This window comes from Oryx dammah, unplaced genomic scaffold, assembly GCF_014754425.2.
Source record: "Oryx dammah isolate SB20612 unplaced genomic scaffold, SCBI_Odam_1.1 HiC_scaffold_17, whole genome shotgun sequence".
Taxonomy (NCBI): Eukaryota; Metazoa; Chordata; class Mammalia; order Artiodactyla; family Bovidae; genus Oryx; species Oryx dammah.
In genome coordinates this window covers 74663132-74673308 of record NW_024070201.1, presented here as the reverse complement: position 1 = coordinate 74673308, position 10177 = coordinate 74663132, and positions in this window count along the sequence as shown.

The following is a 10177-nucleotide window of genomic DNA, read 5'->3' as shown; positions in this document are numbered from 1 at the left end:
AAAAGATAATCTGACGGAGAAAGAAGTATTTAGGAAAGCCTCATGGGAAAGATGGGGTTTTGTGGAGTTGGCTGGGGGAGGGGGAATAGCATCCTAAGAGGAGAAGCAGACCGATGAAAGTTAGACGTGGCTGTGCGTTGTGAGAAAGAGAAAAACAGCTCCTTGGGCTTCTCTGGTGGCTCAGTGGTAAAGAATCCTCCTGCCGATGCAGGAGACACAGGTTCCATCCCTGATCAGGGAAGATCTGAAGCCTGAGTGCACTAGAGCCCATTCTCCACAACAAGAGAAGCCACTTCAATGAGAAGCTTGCACATTGCAAGAAAGAGTAGTCCTTGCCCGCCACAGGTAAAGAAAAGCTTGCACAGCAATGAAGACTTAGCACAGCCACAAATAAGTAAAATTATTAAAATTTTTAAAAAAGCAGCTGCTGGCATCTGGAAGCTGCTGCTACAGCTAAGTCACTTCAGTCGTGTCCGACTCTGTGCGACCCCATAGACGGCAGCCCACCAAGCTCCCCAGTCCCTGGGATTCTCCAGGCAAGAACACTGGAGTGGGTTGCCATTTCCTTCTCCAATGCATGAAAGTGAAAAGTGAAAGTGAAGTCGCTCAGTCGTGTCCAACCCTCAGCGACCCCATGGACTGCAGCCTATCAGGCTCTTCCATCCATGGGATTTTCCAGGCAAGAGTACTGGAGTGGGGTGCCGTTGCCTTCTCTGATCTGGAAGCTGACCTAGTACTATTAGCTAGGTTTTAGTCATCTGTTGAAATAATTTTGCAAAATATCAGCACAGACAGACAAGGCCGTTTTATAATCATGGTGTGTGTGTGTGTGCACATGGACACACACTCAATTGTGTCCAACTCTTTGTGACCCCATGGACTGTAGCCCACCATGCTCTTCTGTCCATGTACTTTTCTAGGCAAGAATACTGGAGTGGGTTGCCATTTCCTTCTTTAGGGGATCTTCCTGACCCCGTGGGATTGAAGACATGGGATTGAACCCATGTTTCTTGTGTCTCTGCATTGTGGGAAACCCAAAGAATCCACCTGCTAATGCAGGAGACATGAGTTGGCTCCCTGGTCCTGGAAGATCCCACATGCCTCAAAGCAACTAAGCCTGTGTGCCACAACTACTGAGCCTGTGTGATCTTGATAGATCAACACAAAAAGATAATCACTGATGTTTGAATACAGACAGAAGTATGAACACTGTCCAAACCACGGAAATGACCCAAACATTCCCCTATTATTTTGGCTAATATGAATGACTGCAGATTCTTTGCTAATCACAGCTTTAGCTTTGCTTCATTCTTATTGATATGCAATCATATGCAATCATAGAACCATTCCTGTGTCCTGACAGCCTCCAATCCAGAGCAAAGGCCCACTTCTCTGATCCCTTATCCAAACCATCTGGTTGAGCAGAGCAGCACGAAGGATCTAAGTTCCCCAACCAGGGATTGAACCTGGGCCCTTGGCAGTGAGAACACAGAGTCCTAACCACTGGACAACCAGGGAATGTCCTCCTATTTCTTTCTAACACCTTCTTTCAGAGATGTCCTGCCCTTCTCCATGGTATGCATCCTCTGTTGCAATGGCAGTAGACCCAGAGTTCAACTCCATGTGTGTCCCTGATGGTATTTGGCTTGGGGACATGAATATTCATGAGCAGGATAGGAGGCACCTTGAAGAGGAGATAACTGATCACGTTAAAGATCTGTGCAGGGACTTCCCTGGCCGTCCAGTGGCTAAGAGTCCATGCTCCCGATGCAGGGGGCCCAGGTTCAATCCCTGGTCAAGAAATAAGAGTTTTGCGTGCCACAGTGAAGACTGAAGATCCCGAGTGCCACATGTAGGACCTGGCACAGCCAAGTATATATGAAAAATAAGTCAATAAAGGATTGTGGAAAGTGGGAGAGGTCAGATAAAGGGGGAGGTGGTGTAGTAAGCAGAAGAATTCATCCTACTGACATTTATCAAAACCCACACTGTTCCTGGCATTATTCCAGTCAGAAAGAATGCTGAAGTGGAAAAAAAAAAATGCTCTTTTCCCCCATGGAGTATGCCTTTTAATCAACAAGTAAACATTCAACTACAGTATTGTGTGATAAGCTGGGTGAGAGAGGAAGCACTGGATTCATGTAGGGTAGGGAGCACAGGAAAAGGACCCTTGAACTCATTTCGGAGTGGAGTACAGAAAGGACAGTGTTGGGACTTTCCTGGCGGCCTTCCAGTGGTTAAGACTCAACGCCCCCAGGGGGTTCCATCTCCGGTTGGGGAATAAGATTGCACATGCTGTGTGGGCGTGGCCAAAAAAATGTTTACTAAGTGAACAAACAGAGTCAAGGAAGGTGACACTTAAGGTAAATCTTGAGAGGAAACTGAGGCAGGGGAGATGGGGAGAACCTTCCAGGCAGGAGGAGAAGGCAGAAAGGCAGGGAGGTAACTGTTAGCCATAATGGACTCACGAGCAAAGGAAATGTCCTGCTTAATACCAGATTTTCCTACAATCTTTGTTTAGGACTGAGGAGTCTTCCATGGTGGATATAAAACAACAGCAACAAACAAACCACATGTGAGCAGTGAAACCTACCTTGCACATACCAGTAAAGCACTTTGCCTCAGGTTGTGTGATGGGCCATTCTTACCCTGAGTTTTGGTGTTTCACAAGGGACTTGATCCATTCCCATCTGATGAACCATTGGGTGCACAGTGGACAAAACTATTTAATACATATTTTTGATGCAGCTACTCTTATAATGGCGTGAATGGTACAGCATTGCTCTGGTTTCATGCCGTGGAGAGGTTGTGCCGGGTAACTACCTTTACAGATGTTTGGGTTCTATCTGTGACACTGCTTTTGATGTAAGGCATCACAAGGCAATTCATTCAAAAGCTGCTGGTGGTAGCAAATCAAGGCCTCGCGTTCACACTGGAAGCCTGGCAGACCGTGAGCATGGCCCTAAATAATGCCAGTTTCTTTGACCTGCAAAACAATGTGTGGCTTAGGTGTTTTCTGGAACAAATAATATAGCACGGTGGAGAGAGCATTGTACTGAGACTGTGTATGTGGTCTTGGAGCTGTCATTTTGCTTCTCTGTGCCTTAGTGGCCTCATCATCTAATGAAACGGAGAGAGGAGGCGGGTCTCTCAGATCCTTTTTGATTTTAAAATCTGTGATCCTGTGACTGTCTTGCTGTTAAAGCCGCAGAAACCAGGGACTGCTTTCAACTCTGGTCTCCCTGTGGGAAGTTCCCATCTAGTAGGGATTATTTTCCTATTGCAGGCTGATACATGACTCCGATTCTGATCAAGCTGTCTGTGGATCCAAACACTCCGCTGAGTCTGCAAAACCATCCATAATCCACACAGATGGCATGTGCAGGCTTCCCACACACAGTTACTGCATCCAGTGGTTTGCAAATGACAGCCTCAAGGATTTGGCAGCATTTGCAGGAAACTGAAGTCTAAATTCCTCCTAAAGGGTTGGAGACAGGCTGAATACAGCATCCAGGGTCCTTGTTACTTGGCATCTCCAATACATATTTAACTGCCCAAATATGAATAGATTTGTAATAATGTGAAGTGAAGGCATGACTCCCACTCTCTGGGAACAGCATCAGTTTTCAAAAATATAATAATTTAGGGTGGCTTTGGGAGTGTCAGACAGCTGTGTAAATACCCCCAACCCCTACCTTCTCTCTCTGCTGTGGGGAATGAAGCACCATCCACACACTAAATCAATATCCTGTCGTGAAATACCATGGGCACAGGATGCCAGAAAACTTCTCTAGGCAGCCAGAGCTGCAGGGCATTCGCCAGAGTGCTGAAATAATATATGAAAGTGCTTCGCAAACTGTAAAGCACTCTACAAATAGAAGTTGTTATATAATCTCCTGGCAGCATGTTTTTTACTGATAAGGTTGGAAAAGGTGGCGGAGAGGCTGTTCTCCAGAATTCTCACCAGTCACTGAGCCGTCATGGAAAGGGCAGGGACCAGAGAATGAGAAAGTGGGCGTCTGAATTCAGGCCATGCCTTCTACTCGCTCTTCTCAAGCCAAAGGTCTCTTCCAGGGACTGCAAAAGTCCCAAGTGGCAGAAATAAAAATGGTTCTCTCTGTGTTACAGCCAAGCCAGTCTCCCTGAGCGGATGAGTCACCCGCTGGTGGGACCGGGAGGACTGCATTTACATCTCTGTACATTTCCCTCTTCCCCCTCCCCTCCCCACTGCCCGCCTTTGGCTCCTGTCCCTAGGAGCCAAGGTCCTGTTATTAGGACGTTATAACTCCAGAAGCATGTGACAAAAAACTTGCCTGAGGAACCTCAGTTAACATTCTCTTTGTAAAGGAAGGTGATAAGCTGCCAGGATAGCTGTAGTTCTTATAGGTGAAGCCGATAGCCTAGGGGAAGGGGTGTTCTTAGTACTGATTTACACACATCCTCCCCGACACTCCACACCCTGCGTGGGCATCATCGCTGGCACGTTTACTGTGATTCCTCTTTGTGCTAGACTTGCCCAGCGTCAGAAAGCCCCAGAATCTGAGCATTTTGTCATAGTGATAGGCAATCTGGAAGAGCATGCCCCATTCATGTTGACAGCGTTTAGGTTGCTGATCCATCCCGCAAAGAGGCAGGTAGATAGATTTATGAAACTGGATGAAGAAAGTCTCTGAAAAGGCATTCTGCTTTTTAAGCTCAAGAAGCATTATACTAGATGTCCAAGGCTAACAGCTGTGGGCTCCTCCAGCCTTGTGTGGAGGGTTGAATGATGGCCCTTGAAAAGATATACCCATATCCTAATCTCCAGAATAGATGGGGCAAATAGATGGGAAAACAATGGAAACAGTGAGAGACTTTATTTTCATGGGCTCTAAAATCACTGCAGATGGTGACTGCAGCCATGAAATTAAAAGACGCTTGCTCCTTGGAAGAAAAGCTATGACCAACCTATTAAAAAAACAGAGACATTACTTTGCCAGCAAAGGTCTGTCTAGTCAAAGCTATGGTTTTTCCAGTAGTCATGCATGAATGTGAGAGTTGGACTATAAAGAAAGCTGAGCGCCGAAGAATTGATGCTTTTGAATTGTGGTGTGGGAGAAAACTCTTGAGAATCCCTTGAACTGCAAGGAGATCCAACCAGTCCATCCTAAAGGAAATCAGTCCTGAATATTCATTGGAAGGACCGATGCTGAAGCTTCCAAAGAAAGGCAATGCCAAAGAATGCTCAAATTATCGCACAATTGCCCTCATCTCACATGCTACTAAAGTAATGCTCAAAATTCTCCAAGCCAGGCTTCAACAGTATGTGAACCATGAACTTCCAGATGTTCAAGTTGGTTTTAGAAAGGCAGAGGAACCAGAGATCAAATTGCCAACAGCCATTGGATTATTGAAAAAGCAAGAGAGTTCCAGAAAAACATCTATTTCTGATTTATTGACTATGCCAAAGCCTTTGTGTGGATCACCACAAACTGTGGAAAATTCTGAAAGAGATGAGAATACCAGACCACCTGACCTGCCTTTTGATAAATCTGTATGCAGGTCAGGAAGCAATAGTTAGAACTGGACATGGAACAACAGACTGGTTCCAAATAGGGAAAGGAATACGTCAAGGCTGTATATTGTCACTCTGCTTATTTAACTTATATGCAGAGTACATCCGGAAAAGGCAATGGCACCCCACTCCAGTACTCCTGTCTGGAAAATCCCATGGATGGAGGAGCCTGGAAGGCTGCAGTCCATGGGGTCGCTAGGAGTTGGACATGACTGAGCGACTTCACTTTCACTTTTCACTTTCACACATTGGAGAAGGACATGGCAACCCACTCCAGTGTTCTTGCCCGGAGAATCCCAGGGACGGGGGAGCCTGGTGGGCTGCCGTCTATGGGATCACACAGAGTCGGACACAACTGAAGTGACTTAGCAACAGCACCAGCAGCACCAGCAGCAGAGTACATCATGAGAAACGGTGGGCTGGATGAAGCACAAGCTGGAATCAAGATTGCTGGGAGAAATATCAGTAACCTCAGATATGCAGATGACACCACCCATATGGCAGAAGGTGAAGAAGAATTAAAGAGCCTCTTGATGAAAGTGAAAGAGGAGAGTGAAAAAGTTGGCTTAAAGCTCAACATTCAGAAAACGAAGATCATGGCATCTGGTCCCATCACTTCATGGCAAATAGATGGAGAAACAGTGGAAACAGTGAGAGACTTTATTTTTGGGGGGGCTCCAAAGTCACTGCAGATGGTGACTGCAGCCATGAAATTAAAAGATGCTTACTCCTTGGAAGAAAAGTTATGACTAACCTAGACAGCATATTAAAAAGGAAAGACATTACTTTGCCAACAAAAGTCTGTCTAGTCAAGGCTATGGTTTTTCCAGTGGTCATATATGGATGTGAGAATTGGATTATAAAGAAAGCTGAGCGCTGAAGAACTGATGCTTTTGAACTGTGGTGTGGGAGAAGACTCTTGAGAGTCCCTTGGACTGCAAGGAGATCCAACCAGTCCATCCTAAAGGAGATCAGTCCTGAATATTCGGCTGCCTGATGTGAAGAACTGACTCATTTGAAAAGACCCTGATGCTGGGAAAGATTGAAGGCAGCAGGAGAAACAGGGGATGACAGAGGATGAGATGGTTGGATGGCATCACCGACTCAATGTACGTGAGTTTGAGTAAGCTCTGGGAGTTGGTGATGGACAGGGAAGCCTGGTGTGCTGCAGTACCTAGGATCTCAAAGAGTCAGGCATGACTGAGCGACTGAACTGAACTGAATCTCCAGAACCTGTGAATGATATCTTATTTAGAAAGAGGGTCTTTGCAGATGTAGTTACGAATTTTAAAATACGGAGATCATCTTGGATTATCCGATTAGACTGTAATCCAGTGGCAAGTGTCCTTATAGAAGTGAGGCAGAGAGAGATAAGACAAAGAGACAGACACATAGAGAGGATGATGTGATCGAGGCAGAGACTGGAGTGATATGGCTGTCGTCCAGGGGACACCAAATATGCCCCAGGTTGCCCGTAGCCACCGGCAGCCAGCAGAAGGACAAGGAAAGTTTCTTCCCCAGAGCCTGGAGAGGGAGGTGTGGCCCTACCAATACTTTGGTTTTGGACTTTCGGCCTCCAGAACCAAGAGAAGACATTCTGCTGTTTTAAGTCACCGTTTGTTGTTTGGCAGCCCTCAGAAGCTAATATATCCAGTGTCTGCCATGGGTGGTCTGTATCACCAAGAGGTAAAAATTGTTCCCTGGTGTTGGTGAGCCCTCAGGTTCCCACTTCCTAGCTGTGTCCCAAAGCAGATCCACACCTCTCAAAGTCTCTTCCCTCCATTGTTAATTGGGAAGAATAAATCCAACTGGACAGGGTTGTTACGAGGCTGGGGTGACCAGATGCTCTGCAGATCACCTGCAACTCCACAGACACTCTGTAAGCTCCCCCTCCCACCTGGTCGGTACAAGCTCACCTCAAGTGCAGAGGGCTCCCATTCTGCACAGTTTCTGTACGTTCTCCCAGGTCTCGGGCTCATCAGTGAGGTTCAGGATAGTGCCTGTGTGCCCATAAAACTTTATAGAAACTTTTAATTTCAATAACTAATTGAAATTATAGACACTGACATTTGAATTCTTTCTAACCTTCATGTAACACAGAGAGCATTCTTCTTTTGATTCTTTTCAACCATTTAATTAAGTAGAAGTTGTTCTTAGGGATTTCATTCGTGGCCCTGTGGTTAAGTGGACTTGCACTTGCATGGCTGAGTCCCTTTGCGGTTCACCTGAAATTACTACAACATTGTTAATCAGCTGTACCCCAATACAAAATGGGTTTGGTGTTTAAAAAATTAAGAAAAAAAATCAATTGACCATAAGAGAAAAAAAGAGAATCTGCCTTGCGATGCAGGGGATGCAGTTTCAGTCCCCGGTCAGGAGCCCACATGCCACTAGACAACTAGGCCCTTACTCCAAAACTACTGAGTCCACAAGCCAAAAGGAAAGATCCTGCATGACGCAACTAAGGCCTGACACAGCCAAAGAAATAAATGATAATAATCTTTCAAAGATTCATAGCTTTGAAAACAAACAAAAAATAAAAATCTTCTTACCTTGTGGGCCATCCAGGCTCCAGTTTGCTGATCCACTGCTCTAGTCTATTCTTCACACAACATCCAGAAAGATCTTCAAGGTCTTTCCTGTTTAAATTCTGCACTCAGAATAAAACAAAGCCTGCAGTGTCTGAGAGCTGCCTGCCCCTCTTACCTCACCCTGGCCCTCTCGCCCTCTCATTCACCACTCTGCCCTTCTTTCCCAGGTCAAGTTCCCATCACAGGGACTTTGCACGCATCAGTCCTTCTGCCTGGAATGCCGTCTTCTAGGTTTCATCTTTACCTAGCTAACTTCCATTTGTCTTTTGGGCCTCTGGGGGTAGAGAAGCTTAAACTTCCTGAGGGGAGTTTCCTCTGACCCTCTGACCCATTGAAATTGTGCTCCCCCTGTTCTTCTTTCATGACACTGTCTCCTTTTCAGTTCTGTTCAGTCGCTCAGTTGTGTCCGACTCTTTGCGACCCCATGAATCACAGCTCGCCAGGCCTCCCTGTCCATCACCAACTCCCGGAGATCACTCAAACTCATGTCCATCGAGTCGGTGATGCCATCCAGCCATCTCATCCTCTGTCATCCCCTTCTCCTCCTGCCCCCAATCCCTCCCAGCATCAGAGTCTTTTCCAATGAGTCAACTCTTCGCATGAGGTGGCCAAAGTACTGGAGTTTCAGCTTTAGCATCATTCTTTCCAAAGAACACCCAGGGCTGATCTCCTTCAGAATGGACTGGTTGGATCTCCTTGCAGTCCAAGGGACTCCCAAGAGTTTTCTCCAACACCACAGTTCAAAAGCATCAATTCTTTGACTCTCAGCTTTCTTCACAGTCCAACTCTCACATCCATACATGACCACTGGAAAAACCATAGCTTTGACTAGATGGACCTTTGTTGGCAAAGTAATGTCTCTGCTTTTCAATATGCTATCCTTTTTATTCCCCTTTAAAACACACACCACAATTTGTAATTGTGTATGCAGGCTTTTGACTTTAGTGGAAAACTCCATGAAGCTTCCCTGGTGGCTCAGATGGTAAAGAATCCACCTGCAATGCAGGAGACTCAAGTGTGATCCCTGGGTCAGAAAGATCCCCTGGAGAAAGGAATGACAACCTATTCCAGTATTCTTGCCTGGAGAACCCCACAGACAGAGGAGCCTGGCAGGTTACAGTCCATGGGGTCGCAGAGTCCATGGGGTCGCTTTATCCTGTCCTATCATATCCACAGAATCAGGAAACATATCTGCTTTGTTTGCACTGGACCAAGCATTCAGCATGGTGTCTGGCATAGCGGGTGTTCTCTGAAAGTCAGCTGAATGAATGGATCCCCCACTAGAATTCCTCTTTTACCAAATAGGAGGTCCCCAGTGGACTTTGGGGAAGGGTCCCAATGAACCAGGGCAGGCTTCCTGAGCAGAACCCTTGCCTGCAGAACTGTAATGTGGACTGTGCAACAGTACCTTCCAAAGACTGCCCCAGGCAAATTCCTGACCCCAGAGAGGCTTTCTCCATAGTCCCCACTCTGAAATCTGCTGCACATTTTTCACTCTAATGCCATCCATCTGCTGTTCTTCCTGTGTTTCAGCCCAGAAACAGCCACCTCCCCCCCACCGCCCTCCACCGACTGAGGTTAACCCTTCTCAATAACTAGGACCAGTTTTTCCACCTGGGGTTGCCTGAGATCTTAAAAACATAGCTGTTGAACCAGAATACTTTACTCAGCTGCCCGTCTGGAATGCTGGGGCAATGTCCAGAGGCCGCAGAGACAAACAGCAGCCTTCAGAGGAGATCAGTCCTGCCTGCAGCCCTCTGCCCACTCCAATCTACACTCTGAAGGGCTGCCAGAGTTATCTTTTTAAAGGACAGATCTGATCTAGTCCCTTCCTTTCACACAGTGAGATTGTCTATGAGAAGTGTGAAAGGAACAGCACCGTTTTAGACAAAACGACCCATCACCATCTCCTAAAACAAAACTGTTTAATTATACAATTTACGCTTAAGTACATACTCATCGTTAATTTTCAAAGATTACAAAGATCTCCTTTACCAGTTCTCTCTAGAGTGTGTACGCATGCTCAGTCGAG